At 41.4% G+C, this 27,187-nt stretch overlaps 1 protein-coding gene across 25 annotated transcripts in view; it reads left to right on the top strand.

The window, feature by feature from the left end:
* SGMS1 (sphingomyelin synthase 1) overlaps positions 1–27,187 on the top strand; it is a 279,683-nt gene that overhangs the window by 38,217 nt on the left and 214,279 nt on the right. For 4 of the 25 annotated variants that reach the window (XM_070562144.1, XM_070562236.1, XM_070562245.1 and 1 more), the window contains exon 3: positions 19,971–20,077. The exons of the other annotated variants lie outside the window; for them this stretch is intronic. The gene's annotated coding sequence lies outside the window, so the exon portion shown is untranslated. The remainder of the gene's footprint in view (positions 1–19,970; positions 20,078–27,187) is intronic. 25 annotated transcript variants of the gene reach the window in all.

Consider the following 27,187-nt stretch of genomic DNA (forward strand, 5'->3'; position numbering starts at 1 on the left):
TGGGTGATGTGCATAGAAATGATCATGGGTTTAAAAGTCCTAATTGTGTGCATGTGGTAACACCAGACTGTTTGAAGGCAGCATGTCTGGATAGGGCCTTGAGCTTTGAAGTACTTAGCACAGCAAGCTGGGCAGACCTCCACTTGTGTGCTGCTTTAGTGATAATAAACCTAGACAGAAAGAACATCACACGGAGGTAATAAAGTTTGGAGTGTAGTGTAATGAATTAATCTATCTCTGTTGGTGTGCTGATTCCAGGTTGTAAAAGTTTGTTTCTTCTTAATAGGAGGCTAAAGAGAGCATTGGAATGAACATAGAAAATATTTCTTATATTTCTCTAAGGAACTTGAGGCTGGTTTTTAACATTGTTTTGAGTCGATTAGCATTTTCGTGCATGCTCATCTGTGTTGTATGAGTGGACACTCGGGGACTGTGCATGACTGCTCCCTCGCTACCCCCAGCCTAGTCTCAGACAGATAAAAAGGAAATGAGTCCGCTCATATCAATAAGCCACCATAAGCCATGATGGCTGCGTTGCCTTCTTCCAGCCCGAGAGGTCTTTTAGGAAGTGAGATTGGATGTTTGTTTGGAAGTTGTAGTTATAGTTATTTAACTGTATGTGATAATTTGAGGATGGGAAAATGCATGAAGCCTTGGTAATGTTTACACATTGCCTTGGGAACCTTTGGACATCAGATGGAATGCAGTTTGCCACCTTTTGAGGCAGTGATCTGGGTGACCAACAGGGACCATGAGTCCTCTGAAATCTGAGACTCTTGTGAGGATTTGTCTGAAGGGACCACTGAGAAGGAAAGCTGGATGGCGCAATGAGTAGTTTAATGAATGTGATTGAAACTCCATACTGGTTGGTTTTGTTGCCAAAATTAATAAATAAACTTAAGCTGTAGTTCCTCTTCTTTATGAGGAAGAAATGATATATATCCATTCATATCTTCTGCTTCTTGGGTTAAAATGTTTTTAAAAATCATATTCTATTCTTCATCTTAGTAATTTTTTATAGTGGTTTGGATTTAGAGGTAAATGAAAATTGAAAATTGAGAAGATTGGGAGAAAATAAACATCACGGTTTTTTCCTTACAGAGCTGGAAACTTTAGGCTTAACTGCTTTGGTTAAAAATAAAGTTTTATGAAACAGATTTGATGATAGGCCAGATCTCTTGATCTTTGGCATTAGAAAAACTAGATCTTCTGTTCTACTTAATATGGAGTTCTTTTTGTCAAGAACTCCAGCCTCAGGAGTGTTTAATTTGTCAAGGCTGGTTAATAAAAATTTACTTTCTCAGTCTCTCAAGTTTTATTTTCAGAGAGGAGAAGGTACTGAAGTGCAGATGAATATAGCTTGATGGAATGAAATGTGTTGTAGGAAGAATATCAGGATGATTCTCTTGGTTGCAAGTGATAGAAAACTCAATTCAAACTATCTTAAGTGAAAAAACTTATTGGCTCAGGTAATTGAAAGTCTGGAGATGGATCTGACTTCAGGAAGAGTTTGATTGGGAATCCAAAGGGTATCATGAGGATCCTTCTTGGCTGCGTATTCTTTGGCTACAAATGGAGACCTCCAGTAGCTTCAGGCTCACATCATTACAGTGATCAACCAAGATACTGCACAAACAACATTCCTGGCCCTGTGCCTAGAGCTGGACCAGTCACAGTGGCCAGGGCTTGTCCTGATTGGATTTCCCAAAGTGTATGCTTCACCCCTAGAGCCTGAGGTCAGCACATCTTCAGCTGAAGATGAAGCACTGATTGATGACAGTGGGGAAGGGTTCCCTCCAGAGGTGAATCAGGGTAGTTACCAGGAGGGTCAGTGAGTGCTGGGAGGGAAACTATTATTATTATTATTATTATAATGTATCTTTTTATGGTTTGCAAAGCATTTTCAGGTATATTCTCTTGTTTGACCTGAAAGAAGCATCAGGGAGGCAGGATAAAGAAGCGATTAAGAACGTGAATCCTGGGACCAGACTGCATGGGTTCAATTATTAGCCACGTAAGATTTTGACAAATTCCCCCCCGCCCCAGTTTCCTCAACTGTACAATGGGGATAAAGGTATTTACTTTATAGGGTTCTGGGAAGGACTGGATTAATAGGTATTTGTAGGCCATTTGGAACAGTGCCTGATGGCACACTAGTCTCTCTGTTCCTCGTTGTTGTTGTTAATTTTTAAAACAGCCCTGCCAGTAGGGAAGTGTCCTTTGTTTGACAGTCGAGGAAGCTGAGGTCCAGAGTCACATGGCCTGCGAGTGTGGTACCGACAGCAGTGAGGTCTCCCGACTTCTTCCCTGTCCCCACACTTGCCTTTGTGTAATGGTCGTGGGGCGTTTACATTAATAATAAATCAAGGAAGCAGAGAGGGAAAAGTCCCCTAACAAGTAGGCCTGTTGTTTGGGAGTGCCTCAGTGTACAAGAAGGGCAGCATTCCTCATATATTCTATTTTCAAGTTCATCTTCAGCTTCCAGGCATATTTAGGAAGCGTTACTGCGAGCAGATTCACGCTGGCATTGTTCCACCCTGGTGGGCACATGCTTGGCACCGTCAGCCATATCCAGGGTTGGCACTTACTCGGGAAATATTTGCTGATTGTTTAATCAGATCCAGTATTCTGAGCTTTAGGGGAAACTAAGATTTTTGTGGTCAGGAGGTGATTTAAACCTGTCAGTGTGATGTGAGAACCTGATTTCTGACTCAGAGCTGTGGACCACCCCAGAATGCTGCTTCTAGGACCTTTAGCCAGCTCTGTCCAGAAATAGACACCATTTTCCTCATTAAAAATATTTTCCCACAATGTTGAGAATGTTTTGTGGGGAAATTACTCAAATGACTTAATGAAAGGAGGCTTGCCCTGGGGACTGAGACTTTGCTATGACCCAGACATTTAGGGAGGTTATGTTGCTTTCTGAGGAGAAAAACAATGATTTCTTTGTACTTACTGTGGACTCAAGACGCTGGAAACTTAAAGTATCTCTGTGAGTAATCTGTGACATTCCCCCCAAATATGCAGCTATACATGCAAGGGAAAACTTAACAGAAACCACAATTTTGGCTTTCCCTGCAGTGCTTTTGAGGAAAAACGGTGCTATTCAGTATTCCCAAAGCTTGCTTCGTGGTCAGACCCACCCGCTCCACTGCATGAAGAGCTCTGCCCTGTAGGGGCGTGTCCTCCCCCGCTGCCACTGTGCCTGGTGTGTGGGAGGCACTCAGATATTTCTTGAATGAACAAAGCTATCTGAACTGTGCTTTTGTCTTCATTTTTAATTTCTTTTGACAAGAAATTGTTTACCATGTAGATGTCTTCAGGAATTTCAGCTCTGAGTCTTACGTTACCTTCCGTGTCTGAACATATTGGATTATATTGTTTCTTTAGATGAAAGTGGTGGTGTTTTGAGTATTGATTCCAACACCTGGTTTTACAATGATGCTTATATTCCAAATAATAACACCTATTCAGAGAATAAAGAGATTAGCTACTAATTTGGTAAAAAGACCCTCGGTTTGCCAAGTGCTTCTGGGAATTATCATAGGTTCTTAGATTTAATCCCACTTACTTGTTCTTAGCTCCCTGGGAGCTTTCTGCCTTGCTGAGTAGTCTGGGATTGAAGATTAATAGTTTCTTCGTTGTTTTTAACCTGACCTATTAATACCTGGGAAAACAAGGTCAACCTTGTTTCCTGGCATGTCAGCATTAATAATAATAATATTACTACTCACAATGTGATGGGCACTACCCTGGGCTCTTTTGTTGATTATCCTATTTAATATTCGCAGCACCTCTGTGACCATTGTTTTATAGATGATGAAACTGAGGCACAGCCAGGATGTGGCTGAGTGGCCACAGACCTGCACGTGGTGCTCGCATGTGCTGTACTGCCAGTGGGTGTGGGCCAGCATGCAGGCCGGGGCTCTCAAACCCTGCGTGTTGGCATCACCCCGAGGGCTTTACCATGTCCAGGTACACAGCCTCACCGCTGCCCCCACTCCTCATGCTCTTAGTTACTTGGCGTAGGGTCTCAGGTGAAATTACTGTGCATTCAGGATTGAGAACCTTTGAACTAGAGCAGTGGTTCTTAAAATTTGGACCCTGGAACAGTGGCGTCAGTGTCACCAGGTAACTTGTTAGAAGTATAAATTCCTAGGTCCCACCCAAACCTACTGAATGAAACTCTGAGTGTGAGATCAGCATCCAGTGTTTTAACAAGCCCTTCACATGATTCTTTTTTTTATTGTAAAAAACATAAAATTTATCATCATAACCATTTTTGAGTATACAGTTCAGTAATGTTAAGTATATTCACATTATTATGAATCAGATCTCCAGAACTTTCTCATCTTGCAAACCTGAAATTCTATTCCCATTCAATAGCGACTCTCTCTTTCTCCCTCCCCCAACCCCTGGTGACCAGCATTCTACATGGTTTCTATGAATTTGGCTACTTCAGATTCCGCATATAAGTGAAACTCCAGGTGATTCTCATTCATGCTGAAGTTTGAGAGCCACTGAGCTCCAGAATTTGATTTGCCTCATCTCCTTGTAGACTCCTACCCGCATCATTAATATCAACCATGTTGTAAATCTCAAACACACCCTGTGCATGTCACGCTTTTCCTAGTCCTGCCTCTGCCACCTTGTTGTTCTGTGTCACTTTGATCAAGTTACATTATTTCCATGAGGTGGTTCCCTCATCTATATAAAGGGGGTAACCTAACTTGCAGAGTTGTGGTAAATGTTAAATGATCAGGTACATGTGAAAGTATTTTGTAAGTTGTCTGGTGGTGTACTAATGAAATGCTAAGTATCGTCTCTTCTTAAGTTTGGGGTTTTTTTTAAAAAGATTGGCACCTGAGCTAACATCTGTTGCCAATCTTCTTTTTTGTTCTTCTTCTCCCCAAAGCTCCCCAGTACACAGTTGTATATTCTAGTTGTGGGTCCTTCTGGTTGTGCTATGTGGGATGCCGCCTCAGCATGGCCTGATGAGTGGTGCCATGTCGGCGCCAGGGATCTGGCGAACTGGTGAAACCCTGGGCCGCTGAAGCGGAGCATGCGAACTCTACCACTCCGCCAACGGACCAGCCCCTAGTTTTTGTTTTTGTTGCAGTTATATATGCTTGATTTTTAAAGGATTGTGTGGTTCCATAAGGTCTCTTGTCCCCTTTCTGCTGTTGCTCTTCCCCTCCTCAGTTTCTTACTTGGTGTTTACCTAGTAGTGTGTAAACAGGATTCACAGGTGTGCTATATAGTGTAGTTTGATTACTTTAACTTCCCTGCACCCACATTGTTTTCCTTGAGTTTCATAATTATCTTGTGTTTAAAAATTTGTGCACTTACCGCTAATTTAACCACAAACAGCTTTCCATGTGACTCTCCTCCCAATATCCTAAGACATATCAGGTATTTTATTAATTTCATCTACTTGATGAAATCTCGTGTGGAGTCTCATGCCCTACGCACGTCTAGACTACTTCCTTTCTAGGTCTGCTGTGCATCGCATCTTGGGACTGATTCTCCCTTCATCTTCTGGGGATTTCTTTTATTTTTGCTCCCGTATTGGCTTCCCTGTTTTCCTCATTCCATAGTCTCTTTTTTCTTGGTTTACTCCCTCATTGGCAGACTACATCTTTGGGAACTTTCCTAACAAATTACATGGGAGGTAAGACTTTTGAGTTTTTTATATCCAAGAATGTCACATTTGTATTTAATTTATAGTCTGGCTGAGCGTAGAATTCCAGATTGGCAGTCTCTGAACCTCAGAATAGTGAAGGCTTTGCTCATTGTCTTCTGCCTCCTGGTGTTGATGGGAGAAGTCTAAGATCTTTTGATTCCTGGAATCCTTTGTTGGTGACCTATTTTTCTTACTTTTTCTTTTGACTCCTGGTTCTTTATCTTCCTTATTCTGAAATTTCATGATAATATTCCTTGGTGGGTAGGGTCTATTTTTATTACTGTGCTGAGATTCAGATGGCCACTTTCAGGCTGGAAACTCACATCCTTCATATTTAGAAATTTTCTTGAAGTATATCATCATTGATCCCCCCCCCCGTTAGGTGTTGACTAACTTGTCTTATGACCTCTGTTTTTAGCTGTTTTCTTAGAATATTTCCTCAACTTTGCTTTCTACTCCTGTTAAATTTTTCATGTTTGTTATCATGTTTTTATTTTCTGGCGTCTCTTTTTTTTGGTTGTTCTCTGAATATTGCTATTTTATAGAATCTTATTTCTTGATAAAGTATTTTCTCTTAGCTCTCTGAGATTAATAACTTTTTCTTTTCGAAGCTTTCTTTTTCTGCATAATTTTTAAGTTGCTTTTCCCCTCTGTTTGTTTCTTCTTTCACGGAACTTTTCTTGTGTGTGATGACTCCTGAACGTCCGTGTTTAAGAATGGCCTTCATAAATTGGAAGATACTTTCCTTGTGTGTCTGATGACTCCTGGACGTCCGTGTTTAAGAATGGCCTTCATAAATTGGAAGATACTTTCCTTGTGTGTCTGATGACTCCTGGACGTCTGTGTTTAAGAATGGCCTTCATAAATTGAAAGATACGGCTTCTTTGGGTCTGCTGAGTCACTTGCCATAATCTATTTGATTTTCAGCTTTAAAGAGTTTAGGATTTTAATCTCTCCTGTATCTTTCTCCTTGTGGTTTTACTCTTTTAAAAAGCAATACGTAAATGTTATATTACAGTTTATAGAAGGGAGAGGAACTAAATGGGTGTGTTTGTCCACTGCCTTTAACTGGAAGTCAATATAGAAGTCTTTAAAAAAATCCAAGACAGGATGTGTAGCGTTGGTGTTTGGTCAGACACATACCTGCAGTGGTCAGCCTTAGCAGGCGTTCTTTTATTTTTGAGGCATGATATATATTTAGATGGCCTCAGCAGAGTTCTTGCCTTTCTTGGTAACTCTGCAGCACCTGGCTCTTTTTCTCAGTTAAAGGCTTTTATTTCGGGTATAAAGTGGCAATAAATTTATATGTAATTGGGCCTTGTGATAATAAGAATCTTTTAGAAAAAATGATTCTTATTGGTGTTTTTAAAGGGAATTTTCCGAGGGTAAGCATATAATCCTTAGATTAAAATGCAGCTGACACATTAAGCCTTCTTATATGAAAAGCCGAATAAATAGCCTTTAATACCATTTGTCCTTGACCACCCACAAAGGGCATTGCTGCAGGCCAGAGAGATTGGACATAAATACGTAGGGAGCAAGCTATATCTGTGATTTTGATTTCTAGGAAATGCTACAACAAAGCATTCAAGCTCAGGTCATCAGAGAGTAGGTAAAAAACTGTTGTAAAAAATTAACCTTAATTCCGAACGCAGGTCTCTGCAAAAACTAAGCGATTTTTAGGAGGGCAGTGTGGTTCTTTTAATATAGGGCAACTGACCTTGGATTCTTTCATGATGTGCTCCTTGTGGTGATAAATTCCGGTGCTTTCTGTCCTCTCTGAATGTTGGGTGTGTACTCTGTGAAATATCCATGGTTCGTTTCCGTTCACTGAGCACAGCCCGACAGAGGATATGCCTTGGTCATTGCGTGATAAGCAAGATGGTTGTTCCTGGCCCTCGTGGTGATTAGATAACAGAAGTTCTCTTCACAAGACTTGCAGCTCTGCACAGTAGCAGCTCCAATAGCTATAACTTCACCACTGGGAAGGGAAGCAAAACCTCTCTGCTTCCATGCTGGTGGCTGTGGAAGCTCGCCCAAGATACTTTTCGTGCAGGGCTGTGTGCAAAACCGAGAAATTGCTTTCTGCTTAAAAGCCTTGGCCTTTTATTACTCTATAAACCTTTGAGGAAATCAGATTCATAGGTTTCCTAAGTTTAGAAAGTCACTTACTCAAGCTTATTATTAAAGCCACTGACAATCTAGGGGTAATTTTAGTTATGGTCTTGAGGTTGAATTAAAATCAATAGGAAGTGAAGCGCAGAGAAGTCTGGTTGTTGAGTTTTTAAAAAACTAAATATAAATGAATTATGAATTCTGGGAGGTGAGGAACAGACCTGGTTGTTGAATTAGCAACTCCTCTCTTTCTCTACACTTGTGTCTCTTCCCCATGCCTTCCAAGGCTTCCCTTTGTCTCCTAGTAGACATGGCAGTGAAGTGAACTCTTGGAGCTGCGTCTGTTACTTCACAGGTAGAGACCAGAGTTTTTAGTGCTAAAAGGGAAGTCTGCAGATGATGACAGGGTAGCTGACCAATGTCCAGCCTGGGTTTCCTGAGTTTTGTCATCCTCATTGATTATCAGAGTTGCTGCCGCTGCCACACTTCCACTTTTTAAAGCTCTAACCCAGACATGAGCAAAATATTTCCTTGGTTACCCTCAGCTTAACTGAAGCAGCTGAGTCTTCTAAAAGACTTTTCTAAATTCTGAGAGTCAGTAAAGGAAAATAAACCTTTTTTTATTAAGGGGAGAATTACAGCTGTTCTTTGCAGAAACTGCCGGTTCCTGCTCTTGCTCTTCCTGTTCGCTCCCAGAGCTTAAAGCTCTGTGCAGTAGTTATAGGCTACTGGATAATGAACTAAGCAGGAACCAAATACTTGTAGTTTCCAAGTGGTTTAGCTTATATGCCCACAGGGCAACTATTATTTAAAATTTTGTTCTGTTGCCAAGATGGTGTTGGCGCGTAGTATGTAGTAATTATAATTTGTATTCTTTAAGAAACTTGTATTGGCAGAAGTTTATCACATACATACGTTATAGTGTCATGGGTGATGACATGAAAAGTGCTATCAGGAAATGAAGGGTTAAATTTATGAGAGAGATGATTTTGTGATTCAAAAAATACATGAGACAGACAACAGCTTTGTCATTTGTTATTTGAGATCGTCATGAATAGGTCCCTCATCTGGTTGAGAATTTCAACTAGTCTGTTTCTCTATGGAAAAAATTGCTCTTCAGATAGAGTGTGAATGAAATATTCTATCCATTGTGGGACTCCCCCTCTTCTTGGAGGGGATGAGAAGAAATGGTGGCATTTATGGAATTTGGCTGTTCAGCCGAAAGGGGTGTGCTTCTCCAGCTGCAGCTGTGGTGGCTGCTGGGAGGAGAGTGGGGGCAGGTGTGACTTTAAGACAGAGTCTCTGACATCGCTGTGTTTGGTGAGGGGTTTCAGAGGTTCTTGGCTTTTCACGAGAGACCCCAGTATCTGATGCGTTTTGTGGAGACCACGGTTATAACATTGTTTGAGAGATTTACTGTTGGGTCCATAACAAGGATGAACTGGCCATGTTTGTGTTTACACAAGTTGGGTCTTACCTGTGGGTCTGCTGCTTCAGCATGTCTGTCACCTGCCTTCTTGTGGGACATCTCTTGGATCAGAAGCTGGGCTGAGTGAGATTGTTTGGGGGTTGGTGGGGTCACCACCTCCCCCTTGGTTTTGGTTAGGAACGTGTCAGGGGTGCCACGCTGTCTATCATGGGGAGTGTGATACGAGAAGGAAAGGAAGAGACGAGGCCGGATGCCATTGAGGGTGGTGCTCTAGTGGCGATGGCTCAGGCAGGATGTGGAATGGGGCTGGGGCCCTGGGAGTGAACTAGCTCTGGGAAGATCAGAAGAGTGTTTATTTGAGATAAACAGTTATACTTCGCTTTATTTTTCTTTTGATTCCCCCCCTCCTTTTTTTTCTTTTTAAAAAAATTTTCCATTTAGAAGGTATTGCTTGTCCATAGCTTTCAAGATTGATTGCGTACCCTGGAGCCCCCTAGCCTGGCACTGCCAACAACAGTGCTAGTGGGAGAGGGAGCTCTCGGAAAAGCTAGTCTGGGTGCTAGGTCTTCTGGAGGGTTCTCCCTTAGTGTTAAAAACCCTGGCCTGTGTTCTGTTTTAAATAATGCAGACACGTCCTAGAGTTTATTTTGTTATTACCTATATTAAGAGAAAAGGAGAATGAGGAGGGTAGAGGACTAAAGAAGAGATTATAGAGAAAGTAGAGAAGTTAAGAGGAAAACAAAAAGGATCTATTTCTGTTTGGCAGGCATTCACTATTTATATTTAGTTAAAAAAAAATTAACAAACAGCTAGGTGTTTTTGCAATACTGTTTCCTATTAATTTTGGCAAGGTCATAGAGTCACATTTTAGTGATGGAACCTGTTCTTCAAATACGTTTTTTTTTTTTTTTTTTGCAAAAACCCACTGTGCAAAACAGATGATTGTGGTGCTGCTCTGGTGGAGGGTCCCTGCGGTCACTCCTCTCTCTTGACATCCCCAGCCACACCTGAACAGACCTTTAGAACAATGCAGAGCACACGTGAAACAGGCGAATTCTGTCATTTTTATGGGCAAGGAAATGTGATGTTTTTCCCTTTTGTTTTAGCAAATGAGAATGTTTGGGTACAAGTGGTGGATGGGTCTCACTTCTTCACTGCCCCCCGCAGTCCCCCCCAGGGCTCTGGTATCCTTGGTTACAAATCTAGTCCTGTGGTGGTGGTTTCAGGAGTTGCTTTAGTTTGCTCACAAGAAGGGACATGAACCTTGAAAGACGTGGCCTTTGCCCGCAAGCCTGGATTAACAGTACACAACATGGTCTACTGGCCAGGGGATGACCAATGCAAGTCTGTTTCTAGTTGAAGAGATGGCGGGCTGCCCTTGTGGTCAGAACTTTTGCAAGATGCTAGGTGGGAGATCTCATTTTCCTGTGTGGCCATTCAGTTGTTGTTAGAACCTCCTTTGGTGATATGGTGTGTAAGAGCCCAGGTTTTGAATCAGAGAAGACAGATCTGGGAGCAAATTCAAGCCTCTTGGCTCTGACCATGGGGAAGTTATTTAACCTCCTAAGGCCTTGTTTTCTCATCTGTAAAATGGGTATGTTGTTTGCTTTGGGGTTATTTATTTTTATTGAGTTCATAATAGTTTACATAATTGTGAAACTTAAGTTGTACATTATTTCTTGTCTGTCAGCACATAAGTGCTCCCCTTCACCCCCTGTGTCCACCCCCCACCCCCCTCCCCCTGGTAACCACTGAACTGTTTTCTTTGTCCATGTGTTTGTTTATATTCCACATATGAGTGAAATCATCTGGTGTTTGTCTTTCTCAGCCTGGCTTATTTCGCTTTGCCTAATTCCTTCCGGGTCTATCCATGTTGTTGCAAATGGGGTGATTTTGTCTTTTTTTATGGCTGAGTAGTATTCCATTGTGTGTGTGTGTGTGTGTGTGTGTATACACACACACACACATATATACACACCACATCTTCTTTATCCAATCATCAGTCGATGGACACTTGGATTATTTCCATGTCTTGGCTATTGTGAATAGTGCTGCAATGAACATGGGGTGCATATGTTACTTTGGATTGTTGATTTCAAGTTGTTTGGGTAGATACCCAGTATGGGATAGCTGGGTCATATGGTAGATCTATTTTTAGTTTTTTGAGGAATTTCCATACTGTTTTCCATAGTGGCTGCACCAGTTTGCATTCCCACCAGCTGTGTATGAGGGTTCCCTTCTCTCTACACCCTCTCCAACATTTGTTATTTTTAGTCTTAGTGATTATAGCCATTTTAACAGGCATGAGGTGGTATCTTACTGTAGTTTTGATTTGCATTTCCCTGATGATTAGTGATGTTGAACATCTTATCATGTGTTTATTGGCCATCTGTATATCTTCTTTGGAAAAACTTCTGTTCATATCCTCTGTCCCTTTTTCCATCGGGCTGTTTGTTTTTTTGTTGTTCAGTTGTGTGAGTTCCTTATATATTATGGAGATTATCCCCTCCTCAGATATATGATTTGCAAATATCTTCTCCCAATTGGTGGTTGTCTTTTGGTTTTGATCCTAGTTTCTTTTGCCTTGCAGAAGCTCTTTAGTCTGGTGAAGTCCCACTTGTTTATTTTTTCTTTTGTTTCCCTTGTCTGAGAAGACAGTATTCAAAAAGATCCCTTTAAGTTTGATGTCAAAGAGTGTACTACCCATATTATCTTCCAGGAGTTTTATGGTTTCAGGACTTATCTTCAAGTCTTTGATCCATTTTGAGTTTATTTTTGTATATGGTGTGAGATAATGGTCTACTTTCAATCTTTTTGCATGTGGCTGTCCAGTTTTCCCAACACCATTTATTGGAGAGACTGTCTTTTCTCCGTTGTATGTTCTTGGCACCTTTGTGGAAGATTAGCTGTCCGTAGATGTGCAGTTTTATTTCTGGGCTTTCAGTTCTGTTCCCTTGATCTGTGTGCCTGTTTTTGTACCAGTACCATGCTGTTTTGATTACTATGGCTTTGTAGTACATTTTGAAGTCAGGGATTGTGACGCCTCCACTTTGTTCTTTTTTCTCAGTATTGCTTTAGCATTTCGGGTCTTTGGTTGCCCTATATGAATTTTAGGATTCTTTCTTCTATTTCTGTAAAGAATGTCATTGGGATTCTGATTGGAATTGCATTGAATCTGTAGATCGCTTTGAGTAGTATGGACATTTTAACTGTATTTATTCTTCCAATCCATGAGCATGGAATCTCTTTCCATCTCTTTACGTCATCATCTATTGCTTTCAATAATGTTTTATAGTTTTCATTGTATAAGTCCTTCATCTCCTTGGTTAAATTTATTCCTAGATACTTTATTCTTTTTGTTGCGATTGTAAATGGAATTGTATTCTTGAGTTCTCTTTCTGAAAGTTCGTTATTAGAGTATAGAAATGCAATTGATTGTTGTAAGTTGATTTTGTACCTCGCAACTTTACTGTAGTTGTTAATTATTTCTAATAGTTTTCCGATGGATTCTTTGGGGTTTTCTATATATACGATCATGTCGTCTGCAAACAGCAAGAGTTTCACTTCTTCACTCCCTATTTGAATTCCTTTTATTCCTTTCTCTTGCCTAATTGCTCTGGCCAAAACCTCCAGTGCTACATTGAATAAGAGTGGTGATAGTGGGCATCCTTGTCTTGTTCCTGTTCTCTGGGGGATGGCGTTCATTTTTTGCCCATTGAGTATGATGTTGGCTTTGGATTTGTCATATATGGCCTTTATTACGTTGAGGTAATTTCCTTCTATCCCCATTTTGTTAAGAGTTTTTATCATAAATGGCTGTTGGATATTGTCAAATGCTTTCTCTATATCTATTGTGATGATCATGTGGTTTTTATTCCTCATTTTGTTAACGTGGTGGTCACACTGATTGATTTGTGGATGTTGAACCATCCCTGTGCCCCTCGAATAAATCCCACTTAATCATGATGTATGATCTTTTTGATGTATTGCTGTATTCGGGTTGCCAATATTTTGTTGATGATTTTTGCATCTATGTTCATCAGCAATATTGGCCTATAGTTTTCGTTTTTTGTGTTGTCCTTGTCAGGCTTTGGTATCAGAGTGATGTTGGCTGTGTAGAGTGTGTTAGGAAGTGCTCCATCTTCCCTAATTTTTTGGAATAGCTTGAGAAGGATAGGTATTAAGTCCTCTCTGAAAGTTTGGTAGAAATCTCCAGGGAAGCCATCTGGTCCTGGGTTTTTATTTTGGGGGACGCTTTTGGTTACTGTTTCAATCTCTTTACTTGTGATTGGTCTATTCAGATTCTCTGCTTCTTCTTGATTCAGCTTTGGGAGGTTGTAAGAGTCTAAGAATTTATCCATTTCCTCTAGATTGTCCATTTTGTTGGCATATAGTTTTTTGTGGTATTCTCTTATAACCTGTTGTATTTCTGTGGTATCCATTGTTATTTCTCTTCTTTCATTTCTAATTTTATTCATCTGAGTTTTGTCTCTGTTTTTCTTTATAAGTCTGGCTAGGAGTTTGTCAATTTTGTTTATCTTCTCAAAGAACCAGCTGTTTGTTTCAAATTGATACTTTCTTTACTGCCTTTTTTGTTTCAAGAGCATTTATTTCTGCTCTAATTTTTATTACTTCTCTCCTTGTGCTGATTTTGGACTTTGTTTGTTCTTCTGTTTCTAATTGAGTTAGGTATAGTTTGAGATTGCTTATTTGGGATTTTTCTTGTTTGTTAAGGTGAGCCTGCTTCAGGGTTATTTTAAGGATTAAATGAAATTTGATACACACAAACACATATGAGTTTTATATCTCTTTTAATGCATAGATTTTTTATCTATTTGTTATACACATATACATGTGCACTGTATATGTATTGTTCTTAGTATAGAACCTGGCATAATAGTTAGTACTAAATACACAGCAGATATTATTATCATACTATTATATATTATTATGCTATGATTATACTCCAGTATTATGATGTGCTGGGCACTGTTTGGTGCCCTTTTCCATGTGCCACCCTCCCAGATGCAGTAGCACTCAATGGTAGGGAAATGGAAAAGATGCCAGGTTTTGTTTGCAAAGATTCTAATTTGATTTCCATAGTTCTTATTCTTCTGACTCTTAGGCCTTTGTCTTTTCCTACTATTCACCATGTTCTCTTAAAATCTTAAGTGTTAAAATGGGCAAGACATTTCCCTGGGGCAGGGAATGTGGGCTGCCTGGGCACTGGCAAAGTGTCCTCATAAAAATGTGTTTCTTAATCTTTTTACCTTTTTAGGTTTACTTTTCCCTATGTGGACACTGAGGGAAAAGGATTTGTTTATAAAACAAATTGAATTTATTAGATAGCCATTAGTTTTTCTACTTCTTTTCAGTAATTTGATCAGAGCCTTGGTCGGCAAGAGATAACTGGTATTTGCAGTGGGATTTGATAAAATTCTTGCCAGAGGCAAAGACTGTTTTGGCAGTTAGCTTGTCCAGAAGGATTGCGGGCAGAAGTCGTTTCTTTCACCCTTTTTTGAAATAGAGAATCAAAAGGCCTGTGATACAGTATTATAAGGACACTAACCGGGAGCTATAGATACAGAGCAGTAACACACAGACTGCGAGTCTCTCTCTCATTTCGCTCATTGGGTCTTTATTATCACTTTTTAAGAGAATTTCACATGTAATACAGTGGCACGAGCTGTACTTATAAGGGTCCAGGTTATCTTGATTTTTTCCAAGATTATTAAAAATATATTCAGAATAATTGAACTAAGTCCACAAGAAATGCCCATTTCCTTTGAATCATTAACATAATACGGATTAACCATTTACATAATTTACGGATTAATCATTAACATAATAACAGATTTACTGAAGAGGGTTTCTGTTATGCTTAGTGATTTTAATGCTGTGAGGTGTTTGTTGAGTGCCTTTTTCTGCAAGTGAGCAAAGCTGGTTCAAATAGTAAGGACTATGGAGACAGTGCCTTCCATTGTTCCTGAGCTTCCTTCTGGGAACGAGAAGCTGGGAAGCCTAGAAAAGTTTTCCGCTAGTTTTCATGGCATCCTTCTGCTGAGGGTTCACAGTTGGCAGTGCTTTGCCAGTGTAAATTGTTCTAAGAAATGTAACCATAAATTCCTCGAAGGTCAGCAGAAGACCTTTAAAAAGAGCCGCGGAGAAGATTAGCCACCGTTGCTGCCATTGCGGTGCCCTGGGTGCCAGATGCCATCTTGGGGCCTCGTCACAGCCTCTCCCACCAGCCTCCTATGGTAGGGATCGCTCCAGCTTCTGTGGAGGGGTCATGAAAGCTCTGGGAGGTTAAGCCGCCCGTCCAGATTGCGTGCAGTAACTGCGTCAGCACTAACGCCCGGTCTATTTGACTCCAAAGTGCACACTCCTAACTACCACATTCTGTTGCCTCCCAGCTGGAAATAAACCTACTGACTCCAAAATTTGTGCTCTTCTTGCTGTGTCCTGTTGTCCCCGTTCCCTGGCATCCCTGCTGTTCATCCCAGTTTTCTAATCCACACCGTTTACTACTTCTATAGGTGCCCCAGGCAGCACTTAACAGCCTTCACTTCTTTTGGTCAGAGAAATACTGCCTCGGTGCTTTGTAGATTGTTTTCTCTTATTTATGGAGGGGAGAGTGATCACAGGAATGTAAATAGAAGTTTGTGTGCGCAATTTTTTCTTTGTAAACCAAGCTTTACTTTCAGTAAAGGTTTGCTTTTAGTGAAAGTTTAGGAAGATGAAGCTAGGAATTATGAATCAGATGGAAGTGGTGGGAGTTCTGATGGTGTGGGTTTAGACAGAGTAAAGGCAGGGAATTCAGACAGCTGGGGGCACTGGAGAGTAGACAGCAAGGGATCCTCATGCCTCCCCCTGGCTCATAAAGATTATTCTGTTCTTTTGTGTATTTGTTCCTTCCTTCATTCCTTTCTTCATTCAAGCATTCACCAAGCGTCATTGAGTGGCTGTTATTCGCAGGCTCTTTTTGGTGCTGTATAAGAACAAAAAGTGCGAGAAATTTCATCTGCCTCCTCTTCATGGGAGGAAAAGGAAATTTGGAGGAAATAGAAATTTGTATGTGTAGCTGTTTAAAATATTACTCTTATAGTACCAGATGCTTTTTGCTCTTAAAAATAAGATGTTTGATATATTTTAGAAATGTGATGGTCAAGGCAAAAGTGTTAAAAACAACCGTGAGGTTCTTACTCTGCCTGCGTTTTTTCCTAGTGAACTAGATAAACCTCCCATACCTGAAAGGTAGCAATGGGAAAAAAGTGGGGAGGCACAACAGTTCATCATTTTTTGAAAACAAACATTTAAATACAAAATGGATAAAATAAGAGATATGGTAGTTTATAAATTTAACGTTTCTGGAAAATCTAAACTCCAGGGAATGTTCAAAGTGGGAAAGAATGTTGTCTCCCTTTTTCTCCTTCTGGAAAAAGGAAATTTGAAGCATTTTAAATAAGCATGTGTGTTTGTTTTTTTTAAGCTCACTTTATCGTATATCTAGAACAAGAATCCCAAACTCAAATGGCTCTTGGGCCAGGCAGGAACATAAATTGGCCAGGTGGGTTGAATATTAAATGAAAGCAGAGGCTGGGCCCTGTGACACACCGGAGAGCTGTGTGCCCCTTATAACAGGTGCAGATGCTGCTGGAAACCGTTCTGCGATGCCAGATGCCCAGGTTGGGGGTTGGGGGTCTAGATCTTCCATTTTCATGGAAATCCAGAGTTGTAAGTAACTGAAAACCTTAAACAACACTAATGCCAAGTGGATCAAACAAAACCTGCCCTGTGGTTTGCATTTGGCCCACAGGTCTCCACCTGAAACTTTTTGGTTTGGTAACACTAGAATGAATTGTATATAACCAGAGTGCTCACAAAATAATTACCTGGTGTTTTATGTTTAAAAATAAAATTTCCAGAGGGCCAGCCCCGTGGCATAGTGTTAAGTTCGACTTGCTCCACTTCGGCGGCCAGGGTTCACAGGTTTGGATCCCGGCCATAGACCTACATCACTTGCCAGCCATGCTTTGATGGCATCCCACATGTAAAAGTGGAGGAAGATTGGCACAGATGTTAGCTCAGGGTGACTCTTCCTCAGCAAAAAATAAATAAATAAAAATAAAATAAAATTTCCAAGCATTAATTACAAAATTTCTGGTTGAGTTTAAATTAAAATGTCATTTGTTATGAGCTTAGCTATAAATGCATAGCATAGTGCCTTGCACATAGTTGGCCTTTAATAAAGATTTGTTAAACTGAACTGAAAGCTGAGTGTAATAATCCATAGCCTTCTGTTTTATAAGAATCAGTGAGAAATTTGAGGACAGAAGAGGCTGTCAACAGAACAAAACAAAGAAAAGCAGTGTTTTCTGGTTGCAGCATCCTCCACAGTGTCAAGCAGATAGAGAAATCATCTGTTTTCACCAACAAAAAGGGCTATAATAAAGGTTAAGAGGAAAAAACAGGAGGACAAAGTCATCGAATACCGCTTTTGCAATGTGAATCTTTGCTCAGGCTCATTTTCTAAGCTGTGACTTCTCTGGTTTGGCTTCTTTTGATGTTTTATTTTTGTCATCCTCTTGCATTTCTGAAAGCCAAAGGTTGTCAAAATTTTCCCACTCCTGTCCATGTGTTCTTGGTTGCAAATAGGAACTTAAGCAGAAAAAGCGTTTATTTGAAGAATATCTAGCAGTTACTAAAGGAAGTTAAGTTGCCAGAACCACAGCAAAAACCGTACCAGAGGAACAGTGAGCCACCACTGTGCCGTGGACACCCTGGTGAAGACACCCCTGCTGGCTCCAGCCAGGCCCTGGATGTACAGTTATCTCCACGCCACTCAGTTACGTTCTCCTCTGCCCCTGTCTCCTTGTGTCACTTGTTCCAGATTTCAGAGTCCTGGGTGGGAGCATCTGATTGTCCAAGCCTTGGTGACACAAGCACACACTGGGTGCCAGGGGTGGAGAAAGCAATGGCCTTCCTTCTCAGCATTTCTGATGGGGTAGGCTTCCCTCCCACTAGTACTCAGCTGTTGAGGAGGCTACCCCAACAAAGGAGACACGGATGCTGGGCACTCCTAGGTGTTAACTTTTAAATCACTCCCAGAGGAAGAAGATGGAAGCCCTGAAGCCTACTAGGGCCTTGGCCTTGGTACGTTTTGGCAGATTGGAGGGTTCAGACAGGTTAAGTGACTTGCCGGAGACATTTAATAATAGAGTTGGGGTTTTAGCCCGTTCGTACCTGACTCCCAAACCCATGTCCTTAACTACTTCTTATCTAGATGTATCTTTCGTGTAACATAAATGGCAGCATGTAAGAATCCTTTTCCAGTCTCTACCTTCTGTTCCAAGCAGATGTAGTAGAGGTCAGTGCTTCCCTGGCGTAGATTACGTTGTCATCTGCTTTACAGCAGTGGGAAATTCCTCAGTGTCAATATAGATGGTTTTGACACACTTGGTTTTGTACAAGCATCTTCTTATAGCCTGGTTTTTAGAGAATGACTTTTTTTTGGTGCGTTCTACAAACCTCTTGTATGTAAGGGGTTCCAGACCCTGTACTAAGCCCAGGGTTACTGAGTTGAGTGAGACCATTTCTGCTCCTTCAGTACGTACTTTAGAGAGAAGAAAATGGTAGGCAACAATATATTAACACCTTGCTTATTTAATAAAAAGCTGACAAAGGGGAAACTTTGAAGGGTAAAAAAATGTTGAAAGTCCATCTAGGAAAAGAAGAAAATAACTTATGCTAACCCTTCCCCAAACACTCATATTACTTATAATACAGGGGTGGTGAGTCTGGGTACCAGGAAATGGGCAAAAGCTGCAGCCAGCCAAGGACAGGCGAGAGGCACAGACCAGAAAGGGTGCTCAGGGCAAGTCCTATGTGCAGGAGCTTTTTAAAATAATCTACTTATTTACCCTTGTCTTCTCTGCGCTTGATGACATTTTTGCAATGGGTAAAACATTATTACAATAGTAATCCCTTACCTGTGGGTAATTCTCATTCTCATATGTTCTCTCTTGTTCATAAAGTGCCATACTGGTTAGCGCTGCATTTGAGTTGTACAATTTTGAGAGCTCTGTAGGCAAATGACTCTGCTATTGGGGATGTGGCCACCTGTGGAAACATTGTGAAGTTGTGGCTGTCACTGTGCTTGTGGTCTGATCAGTCCAGTGGCTGCCAGGGACGTGTGACCCCAAGAGCTAGAGCACTAGTCTTGTAGTAACGTCATATTGCAGGTGCCCTTTTTTTTTTTTTAAAAAAAAACTGTATACTTTCATTAAAGTACATGAAACAAAAATTCATGATCACAATGTGAACACAGTTACCCCCACCCAGGCCAAGAAATAGACATTTTTCGGCACTCTAGAAGCACCCCCTGTGCCCTTCCCAATCTTGGCCCTCTCCTTTCTCCCAAAGTTAACCACAATCCTGGCTTGTACTAGTCACTTCCTTGTAGCATATGTTTTCTGTTCCACGCTGTGTCAGATGTTTTCTAGCCGTACAAGTGTCTAACTGTGTTCTGTCCAGGAGATTCAGGAGAGCCAGTGCTCTAACGTGCCGTCTCCCAAGCTGTTGTCAGTGGTTCAAGTTCCTGCTTATGTGCCTGGAACAGGCACATGTTTGGGTGCAAGGGTGTTGTGTTCCACATTTTAATGGCAGGTTGGATGACAGTTTATTGTACTTGTCCTGAGGCCTGGTGACTCACCAGACCCTGAGTGGTGCCTGCTTCTCTTTCAGGCCAAGTCCCTCCAGCCTCTCAGTGTGCTTTCCCTGGTGAGGTCTGGTGTAAGGGCTGGCCGGAGAGCCCTGGGAACCGACATCCCTGCTGCCTCTGGCACTTGGAGGTAGGTTGTCACTTCCTTTGATCCGAAGCTTACACGGGTGTAATCAGAAACCCTGCATTTGTGGGTCCTTGTAACCTAAACCCCAGTCACTATGGGACTGATTGCATAGGACATGAATTCCATAAAAAGAATCTCTTATGTAAGATGATTTAATGTGGTTTTCAGTATCATAGTGTTTTAGAGAACTTCATTTTAACTATGGTGTAATACATTCCTTTAACTGAATTAGCAGCTTATGGGCATTGTTTTATTTCAGTAGCCACAAGACTTCTTGTCCTATGTGTACAGATTGCCCCTCCTGTGGACATGGTCTGGGAGTATGGCAAGTCCCGCCTCCCATCTGGGCAAAGAATGATGGGTTTAAGAGCAGTGATAACCAGGGGCCGATCACTAGGCCCAGGTGGCCCACCCCTTCCTACCACATGCTCTTAGATGCCCCAGAGTTCCTAATAGGAAGCCAGCATCTGCTGAGCTGCTTATAGTTCATGAGTGAAATTATTGCTCTGATGCTCTCAAGGCAGACGTTTGATTCTGGGAATGAGATGCTGAAGCTGCCAGGGACTTTGCTGCTGAGGTTTTCTTTTGACAGAAAGTGCTAGAGTTCACCTAGTAGGGACCACAGCGGTGGCCAGATCAGAGCAGGAAGTCTGTTTTGAAGGTGGAGCACTGAGAATCGTGGGCAGATGCACAGGGAAAGGGGGACACAGAGAAAACCCTCCTGTTCCTAGACAGTGTGGCTACGGCGTTTAGGCTGTGATTTAAACGAGATGTAGCTTTGCTCTTGCAGCCTCTGCTACACTATATCAAAGCATAATTTTCCACCTGTATAAATGGGAGGGGAAGGGGTACAGGGTGGTGTGTGTTTGTGTGTGTGTGGGTGTGCATGCAGGGAGTGTTTGTCAGAAATGTCGTTTCCTGGGGCCGGCCTGGTGGTATAGTGGTTAAGTTCGCGTGCTCCACTTTGGCGGCCTGGGGTTCGCGGGTTCATATACCAGTCAGGGACCTAGCACTGCTCGTCAAACCATGCTGTGGCAGCATCCCACATAAAATAGAGGAAGATTAGCACAGATGTTAGCTCAGTGGCAATCTTCCTCAAGCAAAAGGAGAAAGATTGGCAACAGATGTTAGCTCAGGGCCAATCTTCCTCACACACACACAAAGGAGATGTTTCCTGAGCCTCATATTGGACGCACCAAACCATAATCTATGGATATGGAGGCTGTGAATCTGCATTTTAATCAGGCACCTTGACTTTTGTGCACAGCAGAGTCCTAGAATCTCTGATCTAGAAGGTGGTAGTTTCCTTCATTCATTTGAGGGTGAGTTGGACTGGGGAGAGACTGGGACTTGAAAGAAAAAGAAGAGAAAGAGTGGGCCTCAGGTTTATTCGTTGATCTGAAAAAAAGAAATGCACATTTAACTAGGGTGGGTTTTTCACACTCTCCTTGCAAGAGTCTCAAATTTTAACTCCCTTTTTTTTGTGAAATGTTCTGAACCCAGATGAAGATATGCTCTCTGGTGGCTTGGAGAAGTCACTGCAGGCTTTCCTTCCTTGCTTGTCTGGCCGTGGAGTAATGGGTAAACCTCTGGAGTCCTCCATGGGGAGAGGCCCGTCTGAAATATTAGTGAGCAGAGCAGCTAGTGAGCCTTGAAACTGGTTGTGGTGGTTTTTCCAGCCTCATTTATTCCAAAAGCAAAACCTTTCTCCATCTTGCATCCTTCTGCCTTTCAATTTAGCTAATAACTTAGTTCTTCCTGCATCAACTGAGAGTCAAATCAAGAAGCATTTGAAGCACCACGTGGATTTCTAGTTTGTTTTAGGTTGACTTTTCATTAAAGTCAGTGTCTCAAGTCATTGTCTTTGGTAGCTGCTTTAAATCTTTCAGTGTTTGAAGATAAAGGATTTGTTACTTGTGAAAGGCATTGAGCAACTACAAAAAACTGGCATAAATGTGACTGACTAAGCACAGCTCATTCCTAGAATCAGAGGGCTGAGCTGGAAGGAACCTTAGAAACCTTCTAATTCAGCAGTGAGCTCTGGACCCAGCCGGCCTCTGTTCTGTTCTTGTTCTACCAGTTGATACTAGCTGTATAGCTTTGTGCCTCAGTTTCCTCAGCTGTCCACTGGGGGTGGTGATAGCTGCTTCATAGTGTTCTTGTGAGATTATAATGAGCCAACTTGCAAAATACTTGAGTAGTGTCCAACGTGTGGTAAACACTCATGCCATATCATACATGAAAAAACAGATCTAGGGAAATTTTGATTTGCCTGAGGTCATATCGCTAGTTCAAGGTTCAGAAACCAGGCCTTTTAACTCCTAGCCCTTTGCTCCTGTTGACTGTACCAGTTAATACTGGTTCTTAAACTATGGATTTGAAAGTTTATATCTGCCCAATATAAGCGCTAAAATGTATGAAGCTCTGCTTAGCCTCAGTACTCAGAGACTATTCTTGAATAATAAGGTGTGATTATAACATAACATATAACAAGATTATATATAATAATTATATAAGAAGATTATAGCATAAAAAAACACAGCAGGACCCTCCTATCTCAATGATTGTGATCCCTTGCCAAGTAATGCAGCCTTTGAAAATGACTGTTCGGAAAACTGTGTAGCAGGATGCAGAAACTACATGGACTGTGATCACAACTGGGTGAAAACATGGTATGAAGAGTAGAAGGAAATTCGCCAAAGTGATCTCACTGTGTTAAGGGCGTGAGATTACTGGGTCAAAGGGTATGATGCTTTTATGATGGTTGTCAGATCTCTTACTGAAAGGACTGGGCCACCAGGACTGTATGGAGAGGGCCTCTCTCCCTCCATTGACTTGACTTATATCTGTCGTTGATCATATTCTTTCCTTCCTGTCTCAGTGCCTACTATTAAGACCTGGCAGTTGTTTTTTCAGAATCAGCAAGAAAAAACATAAAAATAATACATACACACACATCTGTACAAATTTACATGTATTAATATATGTATGTTATATATTTAAAACAAATTGAAGGAAAAAATTTGGAAGTTCCCACTAAGAAACTACATTCTTGCTGAGCTATTTATACCTGCTTATTTCCTGTCTTCTGTCTTAACAGACTTTTCTTTCCTGTGTTTAAGGAGGAGATGTCAGATGCTTCCTCCTGTTTACATAGTTGAATTGAAATTCCTTATAGTTTTACATAGGAGAGAATGGGTTTTGTTTTTGGGAACTTCTAAGTGATGGGACAACACTGAGTATATTCTAGCCTCCTGCATGACTGGTAAACCCCTAGTCCACACTGTGGGTGTCTACTGGGAGCTCACCACATGAGAAGCTGAATTCTTCTCTGCTGGTAAAAATAATGCCTGTGCCCTTTAGGGAGGCTCAGCTTCTTGAGAAAACCTGCTAAAACTCTGTGGATAATAGACAGTAAGTAGAGGGTAGCAATTTATACTCTGACAGACTTCTATGACCTTGGACAAGTTACTTAACTTCTTTAGGGTTCAGTTTCCTTACCAGTAATATGGGTTTAATTCTAGTATATATCTGATAGATAGATTGTCCATGTTCAGAGAGTAGGCCAAGATAGCCATATTTAATCCTCTTTTTCTCCTTCACTCCCAAAGCAGCCTGGGTATCCGTTGTGTGTGACTGCCTTTGTGGATAGGATAGCAGATGTGGCAGCACACACAGATGAGTGGCTGCAGATGACTTGGAATGAGAGTTCTGGTTGTGCCTCTGGCAGACGGATGGGGGTGGGCTGCATGGTTGTATGATTGGTGCTTTTGATACTGATATTGCTTAAAGATGTAAAAGCAAGTTGAGGTAAAAGATGATGGCAAGTGAAACAACATTTAGGGGTCTTCGTTGTCCAACCCTTGTAGTTTACTAACAGGTTGCTGATTCTTTGATATGTGACGTGAACCCGGAAGTATGTCTACCAATTTCCCTTAGCATCGTGGTCTGTTTTAGGTCGGAATTCTCTTTTCCCGGTTCTGTTTGAATGGATCGTGTGGGGCAGTCCTCAGTAGTTTTCAGACCAATGTGTGGTTACATTAAACAGTGAATATTAGGTCCAAGGCCTTAAAATTTCATGTGCTTGAACACTGACGGAATCCAGCTCTCTAGTTAATCAGGAGAACATGCCAGATGCCATTTTTCATTGTGCCGTTTGGCTCATTCCAAGTTGCTTATCTGGGATATTTCAGGCATGAAATTTAAGCAGCCAGGAGTAAATTGTTTATCTTTTATGGCAGGGATGGGGCAGCTTCCAGTCTGGGAATTTGATTCAACATAGGGGGTTGAAAGCTTGTGTGGCGCCTTTAAATAAAATGTCCTTATAATTTAAAAAATAAGCAGAGAAGCAGTAATAATAGTGGTGATGATGATGATGTTAGTGAGAGTTCATTGAACCATTAGCCAGTCATGCTCTGAAATCGTAGGGTCCGGTTGAAGAAGCGTAGAGGCAGGAAAGTGTAGTGATGACTGGCGTGGAGTTGGAGCCAGAATCTCGGTTTGAATCTGGCTCCACCACTTAGTAGCTGTGTGACAAGTAGCTTAATTTCTCTGTGCCTCAGTTTCTTCATTTTTAAGATGGGAGGAGGTAATAATAGTACCTCTCTCATAGGGTGGCTGTGGGGATTATATAAATAAACATAAGTTAATTGGCTGGAATAGCGTCTGGCTCTTAGAAAGTCTATGTTAGTTACCTCTGTAACCTTAAAACTTACCGAGTTCTACACTCTCCCTCTGTCTTTCCCTGCTGTCAACCTACCTACAGTTGGGGAGCAATTCCCTATGGGTTTCCTGATTTCCCTTGTTTGTACAGTGAATAGCCTTGGAAGACAGAGAGAGTGTCTCTGGAGCAAAAGGCAGGTATGCTTACTGCTTATTGTAAAAGATTTGGGTTCTGTAAGCTCACATAAGCTCATTTCCTTTTTTAACAATAAAATTATTTTTCTGGTTGCATTAATTTGGTTTTACTGTTGAAAGTGATTTTTTTTTTTTGCTAGCTCAGATTTTAGATCAGAGTCTGATTTCTACAAGAACATTTATATCTTTTCTTTGCATTTCTTCTATTAAAATACATTTTTCTCTTAAAGTCCTCTTTTTATTAAAAATTTTACAATATTTAAAACACATCTAGCAAAAAGCTAATTGATTTACTTTATCTTTCTTAAAATACTTCCAACATTCTTGTTAGTCTTTGCTCATTATTATAGCTATCTAAAAAATAGTTTAAGAAATACTAAGTGTAGTACTGTTTACAAAGGACTGTACCCTGTACTAAATATTCAAACACTGGAAAATGCTTCCGAACATTATTTGGTAGTGTTCAAATAATGTTAACATTTGGGTCTTCTAGCAAGATTAACAGCACTACATAGAATCAGGGTTTTGTATAAAGCATACTATGTGTAGCTTATTAATATTAACTTTATTTGCAAGATTGACTCAGTGGTGGCAGCAGGCAGGACCGTGAACGCATACTTAGAACATGGTCACGCTACAAGCGAGACTGAGTGATTGGATGGGGTCAGCTTCTCTTCTACGCGCTCCTGGCCCGGTTCTTGAAAACATCGTCCTTAACCTTCACCTCTGCCTGTCAGCGTTTCCTGCTCTTGCTTTGGACTTGGTGTCAGTGGATTCTATGTTGCTTGCTAAGCAAGCAGGAAGATTATAATACTTTCTCCCTCTTTTGCAGCTGATTTTTCTTGAAATTTGGCAGAACTATAAATTTCCCAAGAAATTCTCGGAAAGAGTTACTGCATGGAAACACTGTACCTATTTCACTCCTCATGGGCTGCCAGTAGTTACTGTGCGCCCCGTGGCCCTGTGTCTGCCCTCTCTGATCACACCTCTGAGGACTCTGCCTCTGTTCACTGTGCCCCGGCCACTCTGGCCCCTTGCTTTCCTCTGATGCACTAGGCACGTGTTCCTGGGGTGCACCTGCTGCCCTCTCCACCTGGAATACTCTTTCCTTGACTTGTTTGTCTCTACCCCTTTCTTCAGGACATGTTCACATGTCCCCTTCAAAATGAGGCCTTTGCCAACTGCTTAGATAAGATAACCCAGCCCCAAAGTACTTCCTGTCCGCCTACCTGCTTGCTTTTTGTGGCACGGATCACTAATCTGATACCACTTTGGGGTGGTCCTGACTGCCAGGACCCGCTTGTGCCCCTGCTTTAGCCTCAGTGTGCGGAACAGTGCCTGTCACATAGTCGGGGCTCTGTAAATACTTGTTCAGTGAGTGAGTGAAATTACTCGGGTGGTTTTGCAGGGAGTAGATGGGAGAGGGGAAAGGCTGGTGACAGAGAATGAATTAGGAGGCTGTTTTCATGGTCCCTCCGAGATTTGGTGAGAACCTAAACCAGGGGCTTGAAGAAGAGAAGGGAGTCAGGTGACAGGGTGGCTAGGGTGAGCTTCTGATGGATCTCATTTGGGAATGAAGGACAGGGAAAAGGGGAGCAATCTGGAATATTCCGTTTCTAGCTTGGCAGTAGGTAGATGGTCTTTCCATTCAGCTAAGATAAAGAACACCAGAAAAAAAACCGTAAGTATTTCTTTTGTAAAGCAAATTGCATTAATAAGAGAATATCTTATTTCTGCAATTTGTGTTTATCTGAAATGTAATTTCTCAAAGGTTCTAAGTAACCCTTGCTGAAATGCTCATTGTAATTTGAGGTCAAGTTTCCTAAAATGTTTTGAAAGCTAGCTGTGTCGGGCGGCTTTGGCCTCCGGGGAGTTTATATCTTTAGATAGAGAGACTTTTCTATATCTGGGAGCTAAACTGGAGTTTCTGAAGGTCTGAGTACTTAATTAGCTTTCCAGTACCTCGAGTCACTAACAGAATTAATATTTTAAATGTGAAGTTTACAGTTCTTTCTTTTAATAAATGTTCCCTTATATAAGGATGATCTTTGAAGCAGAGGCCCCAGCCACATCCTTTATTTCACTGGTGTGGCTCTGGATTCACCCGTGAGGGCTAGTAATTGGCATCTTCTAACTGCCTGAGATGAGCAGCTTATTGCGAGCCTGGTCCTGCCCTGTGGTCTCAAGTCAGGAAGATGGTAAACTTGATGAAAATCTGAGTTCACTCTACTTCAGACGTGTTTTGGAAATATGTAG

Source organism: Equus przewalskii, chromosome 1 (assembly GCF_037783145.1).
Source record: "Equus przewalskii isolate Varuska chromosome 1, EquPr2, whole genome shotgun sequence".
NCBI lineage: Eukaryota > Metazoa > Chordata > Mammalia > Perissodactyla > Equidae > Equus > Equus przewalskii.